A 13,715-nucleotide genomic window follows, 5' to 3' on the forward strand; every position below is an offset into this window, starting at 1 on the left:
GCAGAGTGGAATAGCAGACCAATGTCTTGAGTATCACATTTGGAGAATGGTCAGAATCTGATCAAATATAATTTCAGACAGGACTCAGTTTTTTGTTTTTAAATGAAACGTGGTCACTTATCACAAGTTATTTCAAATCAGTGTGCTAACTGAGAAAGGTTTCTAAAAACAGTAGAAAATTAACTTTTATTCAATTGAAATTTTATTCAATTTCCATTACTGTTGTAGAGTTCTGTCCATTGTTGGAGGACAGGTGGGTGGGTTAAAAGGGTGATGGGTATTAAGGAAGGCACTTGTGATGAGCACTGGATGTTTTACATCGGTGATGAATCACTACATTCTACACCTGAAACTAATATTACACTGTATGTTAACTAACTGGAATTAAATTAAAACTTGAAAAATAAAAATAAACAAAAATTCAGGCATGAGTAGAAGTACTAGCTACTCATGGCAAAATGGTGGTATAAACACAATTATGACTTTTTAAGCATCATAAACTGAGACTCAAAATGTTTATAGAAGGCGCTCAAGGAAATCGACAGCATGGACTATTTTAATGCAGACCTTCAGTCTTTAAAGTAGGTACTTTCCATTAAATCACACTCTATAGATCTCCTTTTGTTTTATATATTTTAAGGATTATGAGAAGTAAATGTTTTAATACATATTAGAATGACTCATTAAATCCCTCCCTGAAAAATAAGGCAAAGTTTCTTCATCACATATAAATCAGAATGTATATTCCAACTTTACTTTGCTTCCACACTGACATATCTCACCTACATTTTTTAAATTTGCATCATGTAATGCAATAAAAATAAATATGATGTTGCTTTTTATAAAAATAAACACAACCGTTTTGTACTTTTGTATTGTGATCAGGGACCCCCCCTTTCACTTTTTTTATATCTTTAATGTACACTAAGGTATAATAACTACAACAATGGTCAATCAATTTTCATAGATACAAATGCTTCTTGAACAATACATTAATTTCTATATTTATATACAAGTTATCCCTTTTTTTCTTGGCTTTTCTTAATATCATCTCTTACATCTCTCATAAGTATTTCCAAATAGATCTGCCTTTTATCTTTAACTTTTGGATTAAAAGTTCAAGAGGAGATATATAAATGTGAACTAAAACTGCTGCTATCATTGAATATTACATTAAGATTTTAGGGAGGAGGAAATAGTTTACATGAAATACCTTAAAAGACCATCAAACATAACATTTTGAACATAAATTTTATGAAAATATTTGCTGTAAAACTTACATAATAAAGGATGATGGTCTTTTGAAACTTAAGTTATATAATTAGAATATGATGAAATAAACCAGAGAAAATTTAAAGCTAAAAATCAGATTATTGTGTAGGATTGTATTGCGAATACAATCATATATACATCTTCACCTATCTAAATCATGTCTCAAAGAATGAGGAAAAAAAGGTAAGAGTAAAGTTAGGTATTTATTAGCCAATAAATGATTTAAATGTAAGGGTTATAAACTGAAAGAATGTTAAATGTCCAACCAAGCCTTGTACATACACAGGCCAACATAACATCCATTATTGTATAGACTTTATATAAACACAACATCTTGGTCTCTTGTTGTTGGACATTGATTAATACACCTTTTTTAAATGTTTGTTTTGAGAGAGAGAGAAAGAGTGCACAAGTGGGGGAGGGGTAGAGAAAGAGGGAGAGAGAGAATCCCAAGCAGGCTCTGCAATGTCAGCACAGAGCTCAAACTCATGAACCATGATATCATGACCTGAGCCAAAATCAAGAGTCAGATGCTTAACCAACCTGAGCCACCCAGGTGCCCCTATTAACATTTTTTTTCTGGTTGTGTGCTTGCAGAAAAAAAGTGATACAATGAATTGCCTCCCTTTATATGATGTGGCATAAAAAAGATATAAACTGATATTAGAAGCAGTCAGTGAAATACAAGCTGATAAACAAAAATATGCTAAATTGTACAAATATGTAAATGTGTATAAGGATGTGGATGTTTACATGTGATGTAGTTTACCTTATAAATAGTATCCAAAAAATGTAAAATGAAGCAGAACATTAATTATTTGCCTTGCTATGAAAAACATTCTTAATTCCATTACTTTGTTTTTAATCTAACATTTCAACTAATTGAATATCACAATGTGCTACTCATAAGTCTCCTGTGAATCATTCAAGTAAAACTTAACCTAGTGATTGAGGTATTAACAGAGGAAAATGATTTTCTGCATTGCTTTTGAATGACATTGATAATAAACTCTTCCTTAACTTTAGTTTTCCAATTGTGATAATGTTACATAGAAGTTACCAGAGCCTCTTCAAAATTAAAAACAATTATACAGTCACCCTTTTTCGTGGACAGTAATATACTACCCCCTTAATCACTTTTTAACTGTGCTAATTTATAGCTAAATTTTCAGGCTTAGAGGACCACCATATCTTTGGAGTTGATGGACAGTTCTGGCAATGTAAATTCTCTAGAGCACCTCTGGAAAAATAGAATAAAAAACTCCATAAATATGATATTTTTAACTACTAGCAATATAAGCATAGTCACTCACATTTTCTACAACTTAGGGACACAGAATGAAAAGAACATTGCAACTCACATTTCAGAAATTAAATAGTTCACATTTAGAACAGTTCCAGAAAGCAAGCTGGCTGGCTGCTGGAATGTAAAGAACCAAGGTAAAGCAGCTGAAAGAGACTGTTTCAGATTTACAATACACAGATAGATCCAGGGCAGTTCTTAAAAAAGCTCTTGTGTATTTATCTCCCTCTTCTCATTTCTCTCATCAGCTCTTCTAAGGGTATACATATCATGTGTAAGGCACTATGAAAGTCTCTTCTCTCAAACTGATGCAATTCAGTGTAAAAGATAAAAAAGAAAAAAAAATGAAGGGGACCATGAATAATCAGAAATAACCTAAATATTCACTAAGAGGGGAATGGATAAATTAATTATTGTATACAGATCTTCCTTGACTCATGGAGTTATGTCCTGATAAGCCACCATAAGTGAAAAAAATCGTAAGATGAAATGCATTTAATACACCTAACCTACTGATCATCACAGCTCTGTCTTGGGTGCCTTAAAAATTCTCAGAACGCCACCATTAGCCTGCGCTTGGGGAAAAGCATCTAACACAAAGCCTATTTTATAATAAAATGCTGAATATCTCGTGCCATTTATTGGATAATGTACTGAGAGCGAAAAACAGAATGGCTGTATGGGTATAAATGGCTATTTAACCCATTGCATTGGTGTATTGGTGGTTTATCCTCATGATAGTGTGGCTGACTGGTTGTGCAGCTCACTGTCACCACCAAGCATCATGAGAGAGCACTGCACTGTGTATCTCTAGCCCCCAAAAAGATCAAAATTCAAAAGGTGAAGTCCAGTTGCTACTGAATATATATCACTTTTACACCATCACAAAGCTGAAACATCGTAAGGCAAAATATCATTAAGTCATATTCTTATAATAAAGCAAAACAGAATACTGGACTAGAATAAAGTATTACTGCATTTGCCTCATGGACAAATCTCAAAACTGCAAGAAAAATTTAAAAAAGCAAATTAAAGATGACATATATATACCTTAGATGTCATTCATGTAAAAATTTAAAAGATGCAAATAATATACATTATTTGTGGATATAACTCTAGTAGTAAAAGAAAGACAACCAACTAAGTAACATAAACCACAAATTGAGATATTGGTTTTCTCTGGGAGAGCAAAAAAGGAATGAATTAGATATGGGTGCACAGGCAGTTTGAAATGTTTCTATAATTTTTTAGGTACTTGAAATAAAATTTTAAAATCTAAAGCAAATAAAGTGCAAACATTTGTCCAGATTAAGGTCTGAAAATTATGACATTTTTCTGTCTTCCCATTTGTTTGAAATAATTCCTAATATTAAAAAAAGAAAAAAAATTTTCAAATTTGCACAAATATATATATATACATATGTATGTATATATATATATGCATATATATGTATATGTGCACATTTATTTTTAGAGATCCTTCTCTTAAAATTTATAGCATGACACCTAAAAGCTAAAGGACAAAAATGTTGCAGTTTGGGTCGTTACACTAATATTATATTAAGCTCATATGTAAGTTCACATAACGCAAAATAAAGCTGAAAATTAAGGTCTCAAAAAATGGACGGTACAAGCTTTCAGTTATGGAATGAAAACTTCAGAGGGGTACAGTAATAGTCTTATAATAGTGTTGTATGGTTACAGAAGGTAATTATACTTGTGGTGAGCATAGCACAACATATAGAGTTATTGAATCACTATGTTGTATACCTGAAACTAATGTCACATTCTGTGTCAACTATACTTCAATAAATAAAGAATTAAATTAAAAAGAATGGTGTATCCAAGGAAAATAAAAAGCACTTCCATTTCTGGAATTGTAGAAATTAACAAATTAGACCATTACTAACAACATTAATTATTAAATTAAATTAATTTAAATTTCTTTGGACTCCAGTTACTGTGGTAAGATAAAGGGTATCAAAAGCACTAAAAGTGCATTTTTGTACTTCAAACCTATCACACACAACAAAGATTCATAAAAGTCCGCAAAGAGGGAGCATTAACAAACAACAAGGTTCATAGCAGAATAAGAAAGAAAAGTACAGTCTTAAAAACATTACTGACAAATTCTGTGAAATCTCAACTCCAAAGAAAGATTACAACATTCCCATTAATTTCTATGGGTAAGATTTTCTTACTGAAATTACACCCTAAATTGTAAATATGGTAGTATATAGGTTCTACTGTGTTCATCATGTGAATGAGTTGTACAATCATATAGCATCTCTGTAATTAACATTAAAATAGCAGGATGTATTTGTCATCATACAGGCAGTCTAGATCTGTTTGTGGTCCATCTTTTCATCAATTTGCAAAAATTTATTGCATTTTGAATCAATGAGGACATGGGGCAATTTCTATTCTCAGGGTAGATATCACAATGTATAAGGGTCTTCTTTTCTCCACATCCTGGCCAACACTTGTTATCTCTGGTCTTTTTAATAATAGGCGTCATCTTAGCAGATGTGAAGTGATATCTCACAGCTATAGTCATCACAACAGTAGGATATTGTCATAAAAATGGACACATCAATGGGACAGAATCGAGAGCCCAGAAATAAACCCATCCATATGTTAGCAATTAATTCATGACAAAGGAGCCAAGAATATACAATGGACAAAGAAAAGGAGAATCTCTTCAAGAAGTTGTTTTGGAAAAACTGGACAGCCGCATACAAAAGAATGAAGCTGAACCCCTATCTTATACCACACACAAAAATCAACTCAAAACGGATTAAAGACTTGAATGTTAACACCTGAAACTATCAAACTCCTAGGAGAAAACCCCTACCCCTGGTCTTGTTGATAATTTTTTCAACATGACATCAAAAGCAAAAGCAACAAAAAGCAAAAATAAATAAATGGGACTGCACCAAACTAAAAAGCTTCTGCACAGCGAAGGACAAAGGAAACTATCAACAAAATGAAAAGGCAACCTATAGAATGGGAGAAAACACTTCAAAATCATGTATCTGATAAAAGGTTGATATCCAGAATATACCAAGAACTCACACAACACAATAGCAAAAAATAAAAATAAAAATAACCCAATTAAAAAATTATCAAGAGACGTGAAGTCATTTTTCCAAAGAAGATGTACATGCCAATAGGCATATAAAAAGGTGGTCAACATCACTAATCATCAGAAAATACAAGTAAAATATATTACTTTGAATATCTGTAACAGTATTAAAGCATAAATGGCAAAAATATCCATATTTAGTCAACAGGAGAAAATAGTATGTAATATAATAAAAATAATACACAAGAGCATATTATTAAAATATGCAAAATATATGTTTAAGTAAGGTAAGAAACCTCACAGGTCAAAAAAATGTTTTTTTAAGATGCTGTTGTTTTCAAGTCTATCATGTAGCATTTTTTATTTATATTAGAATTTAGTGAAACCAATAAATAAAGCAATCAGAAGAGAGTTTATATAGAGCAAAATAACATTCATTTGCCAAATTAAAATAATAATTAAACCCAGTCAATAACAGAACTGTATGTAATACACACAAAAAAAGTCAATAATTTTACTGTATCAAGAAAAGTTGAAAATATTATATGATGGTAAGTCATTCTGGAGATCAGGCAGAGATTTTCACTGAGTGAAGTCTGCACATTGCATTTCTTTAAATATAAACCTATATTGATAAAAGAGGTGTCAAATATGAAGAGTTAACGCTACCTACATTTGGACACTTCTTCATTTACTAAACAATGGACATCACTACTGTTATTAAAATTATCATTACCACATTACTATTGTTGTCGTTATGATATGTGGTACCATGTTCCACATCTGTTTTGTAATTTCTTTTGACACTATCAATTAAGTGAATTCGTTAACAAGTATATTAAGAAGTTAAAGATTTTGAAATTTCCTGTAGTGGATTTACCTTTTCCTATTAAGTACATGAGTATAATGAAGCTGGCAGATTACTTCTTATAAGTTTTAGTCTCCTGAGTCTGCAAGATAAGGTGTGACCCCTGGCTACCTGACTTTAAGCTATACATTTCTCAATAAAATTGCTTTTGCTTTAAAAGAGAAATGAAAGTACCACAAATTTTGTAACTCACTTTACTGAGACCTTTTCCCTGACAATACACCTCCCTCTGTCTATTTACTACCAAAACATATTTCAATGTCAGAATTTTCCATTTCCTCTCCAGTGATATTAAGCCAGTGAACATAAAATTTATTTTTGAAAAACAAATGAAAAAACAAACCAAAAAAAGCCATAAAACCCAAACAAAGACAAAAGGTAATCCACTAAACTTTTCTTTATGAAATTTTATCTAGGTGTATTATATGCATGCAAACTTTATCCTAACTGCTCTGAGCTGTTAAAAGCTTTTAACAGATAGTATCATAGGAGAGTAAGCATAAAATAAAATACTGCCAAATAAAATTTTCAAAGGACACTTGTCACAAAAGGACAAGACAGATTTTATTCAGACTATTGTGGTAGGGGAGAGAAACTTCCATACAGAACTGAGTTCAACTCTTCTCACACAAAAGGTGGGAAGTTTTTCAAGTATTTGCATAAGCTAGTGGAAAAGCCTGTGAAGACATTAGGGGGGGATGTTGGTTAATGTGATTAAAACATCTGTGTTTACTAATTGGAATTTAGCAAAATTAGTTTCCTACCCTCAATGGGAGATAGAGGCCCTCTCTTTCTGGATGATGCCATTTCTAAAAGATCGTTCTTGGGGCACCTGGGTGGCTCAGTTGGTTAAGTGTCTCTTGATTTCAGCTCAGGTCATGATCTCATGGTTCATGAGGTTGAGCCCCACATAGGGCTCTGTGCTAATAGCACAGAACCTCATAGGGATCTGTCTCCTCCCTCTGTCACTCTCCAACTCACACACACACTCTCTCAAAAGAAATAAATAAACTTTAAAAAATTAAACAGAGGGGCGCCTGGGTGGTGCAGTCGGTTAAGCGTCCGACTTCAGCCAGGTCACGATCTCGCGGTCCGGGAGTTCGAGCCCCGTGTCAGGCTCTGGGCTGATGGCTCGGAGCCTGGAGCCTGTTTCCGATTCTGTGTCTCCCTCTCTCTCTGCCCCTCCCCCGTTCATGCTCTGTCTCTCTCTGTCCAAAAATAAATAAATGTTGAAAAAAAAATTAATCAGAAAGATGTTTCTCTTGTGTTTAGGAAAGACATCCTGGGACTATAAAACTGGCAAGAGGTTTGAAGAAAATTTACATCTCAGGAAACAGAGAAAGAGTTTACAATTCCAGTTTTTCTAAATATATGCTCCAATAACAGGGAGGTTAGGGATCTATACAGTCAAGGAGAAACCTGTCTAAATTTTAGTAAAGCTGAGGGGAAAATTAAAGCCATCTTGGTCAGGACTTCAGACATAGGATAAGTAGATAGACATGAAGAAAATCCTGTGCTAGTAACAGCAATGATAGAAACAGATGAATCAGACTTCAGGCTCCTGGGTTTGGGTATGGGAGTTGGAATTGTTCCTCATGCAAGGTGAGCACCTGCTCAGCATTTTGCAATAAAAATAATGATAGTAATAAGAATTACTATCACTATTATTATTATTCGGGTCTGCAATAGCAGCACCAAGAGGAAAAATATAAAATTCTTAATAATCTTGAATGCTGTATATTTATATATTTATATAGTAGGATATATAATATTTATATATTATATAATGTTATTTGCATATTACATATGTTTTTAATTGCAGATATAGTTCTATCTCCTATAAGAATTAACTTCATCATTAATTCCAAAATTCAATCCATTAACTAGAAAATAACTTGATTAAACCTACGTTATTTTCTTTCTTGAGTGTGCACAAGGGAATGTTGATATACACTTTCTTGTTGGTAAAACCAAATTGGCTAAACTTTACTTATCATGCTTTATTAGGCTGTTTTCTCTGAGGTATACTAATTTTTTCTCTACTGGACTTTTAACAAAGTATACAAACAAATAAACAATAATCTAAGTCAATTTTCAAAGTGGAGAATAATTTTCTTCCTCTATCTGGGCATTTTCTTGGTCCAAGCAAATGATGCATAAATTAGAAGAGAGAAAAGGTAGAAGTATAAAAACTCTCTCCTAAGGACCTGAAAAATTATTTAAAAAAAAAAATTGAAAGGTATCAGAAATGATCACCTGTGATTGGTTTAATACTCCAATGCATGAAGCGTGAGAGAATTTATCATTTTCCATAAACATTCACCCAATGCTTCATGATACTTGCTAAAGACCTCCATATGATGGTTTTGCCTGCTCTTAACTTCAATTAATTATATTCCAACTTAAAAGGAAGCATATGTTATTTGAGGGGTATGAGGGCACATATATCTGTTGCATAGCAGATGTTCCTAATGGCATAGATATGTTCTTCATTGTTTGTAAACATTGTTTCTGAATAATTTATTAGCTGAGATATTTTACTCTTCATGTATTTACATAAATAGCACATTTTTGTTTTGAAAGAAATTGACATTAAGTTCTTGACTAGCAAAGACAACTGTAACTTGAATATAATAATTGTTATCCATACAGTTTTATTTAAAGAATAGTATGTAATATATATTAAAGCTGCATAGGGGCGCCTGGGTGGCGCAGTCGGTTAAGCATCCATCCGACTTCAGCCAGGTCACGATCTCGCGGTCCGGGAGTTCGAGCCCCGCGTCAGGCTCTGGGCTGATGGCTCGAGCCTGGAGCCTGTTTCCGATTCTGTGTCTCCCTCTCTCTCTGCCCCTCCCCCGTTCATGCTCTGTCTCTCTCTGTCCCAAAAATAAATAAACGTTGAAAAAAAAAATTAAAGCTGCATAAATGTTTACGCCTTTAATACCTAGTCATTAATGAGTTCAAGTAATGCAAAATCAAGTTACTGGACAGAACGGTAAATTATAGTTTTTACATTATTCATTCTCCTGTCATTTGTCATCAATACACTGAAAGTAAAGTGATAGAATTATGACATTTTCTCACTAGGACTAAAGTTTTAGTAAGAAACAATGAAATATTACCATCTGTCCTATTTCCTATTGACCTATGAATGATGAAGAAGTCTATTATTTTTGCTCCAATTATAATAGATAAATTTAGATTACACAAAGCTAAATGATATAATTGAAGAATGTCAATATTCTACTACAAGTCTTACAGCATCCCATTCAACTTTTTATGCACTGTAATTATATATATATATATGTATCCTGAGAGAACTTTTTATCCCTATGTTATGCCCTCTCCTCCATACCTTAGTGACAGAGGTTATGCGTATGAGTTTTGATTCCTTGGCTTAAAGCCAATAATATGGTCATGCTTTTCTTGAGCTCTGATAATTTTCTCTGTCTTTGGCTTTCAAATCAAGTGAGTTTTGCCAATGGGGGTTATGAAGTAAGCAAGTATTTAGACACTGATAAGATAAGTCTGTCTACTTAAACAGTTCCATTCCCAGAGAGGTATAGATTTAAATGTTTGTCATCTCTGAAATGTTATTTATACCCAAGGTACACATGGTCATGTCTATTACATAAAGATGGACAATAATGTCTTCTTGATGAAATAGACCACAGGTTATCCTTTATTCTCTCTTTTTTTCCTTTGTCTTTTGTTTTTGCTGATTCCTTTACACATTCACCAAGACCAGAGGACACTTTGGCCTCTGGTTTAATTCGAAACATTATAAAACAGGTAACTATCACAGTATTTACAGAATTGCTTTCACTGTTTTGTTTGATATACTATGTTTTTTTGTTATATTTTATGTTGCATTTTTATGGGTTATATAAAAACAAACTTGTAGTATGTATCATACTGGTTGATAAGTAAGTGTTCAGTTTGGTAATTTTTTTGTTAAATTCTCATTTGTCAAACAGTATGTGACAGGTAATGATTTGAGCTCTTTACATGCATTATCTCAATCAATCCCACGATACAGTTAAGAACTAAGGTTTAGAAGTATGTAATTTGCACAGTTTTCCAACCAATGAAGGGTCAAAATCAGTGACAGAAGCATCATTTGACAGAATCTAATTCTCTAACTTTCCTATATTTTAAAAATATAATGGACCACCTAGGAGGCTCAGTCAGTTGAGAGTCCGACCTCAGCTTAGGTCTTCATCTTGCAGTCCATGGGTTGGGGTCCTGTGTTAGGCTCTGTGCTGACAGCTCAAAGCCTGGAACCTGCTTCCGATTCTGTGTCTCCTTCGCTCTCTGCCCCTCCCCCACTTGTACTCTGTCTCTGAAGAATTATAAATATAGTTAAAAAATTAAAAATATTGGGGCACCTGGGTAGCTCAGTTGGTTAAGCATCTGACTTCAGCTCAGGTCATAATCTGGTCATTCCCGAGTTTGAGCTTCATGTTTGTCTCTGTGCTGATAGCTTGGAGACTGGAGCCTGTTTTGGATTCTGTGCTTCCCTCTGTCTCTCTAACTCACACTCTCTCTCTCTCGCAAAAATAAACACTAAAAAATTAAAAATATTATTAAAAGAAAAATCACATTATCTGGTTGCCATGTAATTTTTCCTGTACATTGTTTTAAACATTCAAGTTATTTTCCTTTAAAAGTAATGTAGGCAACAAAACTAAGAGGTGGTTATTTGATGAATTATTAAAATTGATAACCTCTAGGTCCGACTTACAAAAAAGAAAAGAGAAAGGACTCAAATAAATAAAATCAGTGCTCGCTTCGGCAGCACATATACTAAAATCAAATAAATAAAATCATGAGTGAAAGAGGAGAGATAACAACCAACACCACAGAAATACAATTATAAGAGATTATGAAAAATTATATGTCAATACACGGGACAATCTGGAAGAAATGGGTAAATTCCCCAAAACATAAAAATTATCAAAAACTCAAATAGGAAGAAATAGAAAATTTGAACAGATCCATCCAAAACCAGTAAAGAAACTGAAGCTCCCAACAAAGGTCCAGGGCCAGATGGCTTCCCAGGGGGATTCTACTAGACATTTAAAATAAAGTTAATACCTATTCTTCTCAAATTGTTCCAAAAAATATAAATGGAAGGAAAACTTCCAAACTAATTCTATGAGGCCAGCATTAACTTGATTGCAAAACCAGACAAAGACCCCATAAAAGGAAAATTACAGGCCAATATCCCCGATGAACATGGATGCAAAAATTTTCAACAGAAGATTAGTAAATCAAATTCAACAGACATGAAAAGAGTTATTCACCGTGATCAAAGGAACTTATTCCTTGGCTGCAGGGATGGTTCAATATCCACAAATCAATCAACGTGATATACCACATTAATAAAAAAATATATGTAAGAACCTGTCAATAGGGGTGTCTGGGTGACTCAATCAGTTGAGGGTCCAACTTTGGCTCGAGTCATGATCTCATGGTTCTTTAGCTCAACCCCACAGTGGGCTCTGTGCCTACAGCTCAGAGCCTGGAGCCTGCTTCAAATTCTGTGTCTCCTTCTCTCTCTGCTCCTCCCCGCTCATGCTTTCTCTCTCAAAAGTAATAAACATTTTCAAAGATTTTTTTAAAAAAATACATGCAGCAAAAGCGTTTGACAAAATACAGCCTCCATTCTTGATTAAAAAAAAAAAAAAAAAAAAAAAACTCTTAACAAAGTAGGGATAGAGGGAATATACCTCAACATCATAAAGGCCATATATGAGAAACCCACAGCTAATATCATCCTTAATGGGGAAAAACTCAGAGCGTTTCCTCTACAGTCAGTACTGAGACAGGGATGTCCATTCTCACCATTGTTATTTAAAATAGTGCTGGAAGTCCTAGCTCAACCATCAGAGAACAAAAAGAAATAAAGGCATCCTAATAAGCAAAGAAATCAAACTTTCACTATTCACAGACAACATGATTCTCTATGTGGAAAACCATAAAGACTCCAACAAAAAATTGCTAGAACTAATACATGAATTCAATAAACCCGCAGAATATTAAATGTACAGAAATCATTTGAATTTCTATATACCTATAATCAAACAGCAGAAATAAATCAAGAAATTGATCCCTTTTACAACTAAATCAAATGCCAAAAGATACCTAGGAATAAACCTAACCAAAGAGGTAAAAGATCTGTACTCTGAAAGAAATTGAAGAGGACACAAAGAAATGGTAAAACATTTCTTGCTTGTGGATTCCAAGAACAAATATTGTTCAAATGTCTACACTACCCAAAGCAATCTACACATTTTTTTTAAATGTTATTTATTCATTTTGAGAAAGAGTGTGCAAAGGAGACTGTGTGCAGGGAAGGGGCAGAGAGAGGGCGACAGAATTCCCGTGCTGTCAGTGCAGAGCATGATGGGGGTCTCAATCTCACAAATTGTGAGATCATAACCTGAGGTGAAATCAAGAGTCACATGCTTAACTGAGAACAAACTGAGGGTTGACGGGGGTGGGGGGGTGGGGGGGGGTGGGAGGGAGGGGTGGGTGGGTGATGGGTATTGAGGAGGGCACCTTTTGGGATGAGCACTGGGTGTTGTATGGAAACGAATTTGACAATAAATTTCATATATTGAAAAAAAAATAAAATAAAAAAATAAAGTAAAATAAAACAGGAGTCACATGCTTAACTGATGGAGCCACCCAGGCACCCCACAATCTATACGTTTAATGCTATCTCTATCAAAATACCACCAGCATTTTTCACAGAGCCAGAACAAACAACCCTAAAACTTGTATGGAACCATGAAAGACTCCAAAAAGCCAAAGCAAAGGAAAAGCAAAGCTGGAGGCATCACAATTCCAGACATCAAGCTATATTACAAAGCAGTAGTCATCAAGACTGTATGGTACTGGCACAAAAAACAGACACATAGATCAATGGAACAGAAGAGAAAACCCAGAAATGGACACAACTATATGGTTAAGTCATCTTCAAGAAAGCAGGAAAGAATATCCAGTGGAAAAAAAGACAGACTCTTCAACAAATGGTCTGGGAAAACTGGACAGCAACATGCAGAAGAATAAAACTGGACCACTTTTTTGCACCATACACAAATTCAAAATGAATGAAAGGCCTAAATGTGAGACAGGAAACCATCCTAGAGGAAGACACATGCAGCAACCTCTTTGACCTC

Source organism: Herpailurus yagouaroundi, unplaced genomic scaffold (genome assembly GCF_014898765.1).
Source record: "Herpailurus yagouaroundi ecotype Mexico unplaced genomic scaffold, PumYag 164, whole genome shotgun sequence".
NCBI classification, from domain to species: domain Eukaryota; kingdom Metazoa; phylum Chordata; class Mammalia; order Carnivora; family Felidae; genus Herpailurus; species Herpailurus yagouaroundi.